Raw genomic sequence first — 323 nt, forward strand, 5'->3', positions numbered from 1 at the left:
ATGTGTTTATGTATTAGTGTATATGTGTGTTTGAGTGTGTGTATGTATTTATGTATTAGTGTATATATGTGTGTGTGTGTGTGTGTGTGTGTGTGTTTATATGTTAGGTATATATGTGTGTGTGTTTATATGTTAGTGTATATGTGTGTTTGAGTGTGTGTGTGTATATATGTGTGTGTTTATATGTTAGTGTATATGTGTGTTTGAGTGTATATGTGTGTGTGTGTGTTTATATGTTAGTGTATATGCGTTTGAGTGTGTGTGTGTGTATATGTGTGTGTGTGTTTATATGTTAGTGTATATGTGTTTGAGTGTGTGTGTGT

This window comes from Bombina bombina, chromosome 7, assembly GCF_027579735.1.
Source record: "Bombina bombina isolate aBomBom1 chromosome 7, aBomBom1.pri, whole genome shotgun sequence".
Classification (NCBI taxonomy): Eukaryota; Metazoa; Chordata; class Amphibia; order Anura; family Bombinatoridae; genus Bombina; species Bombina bombina.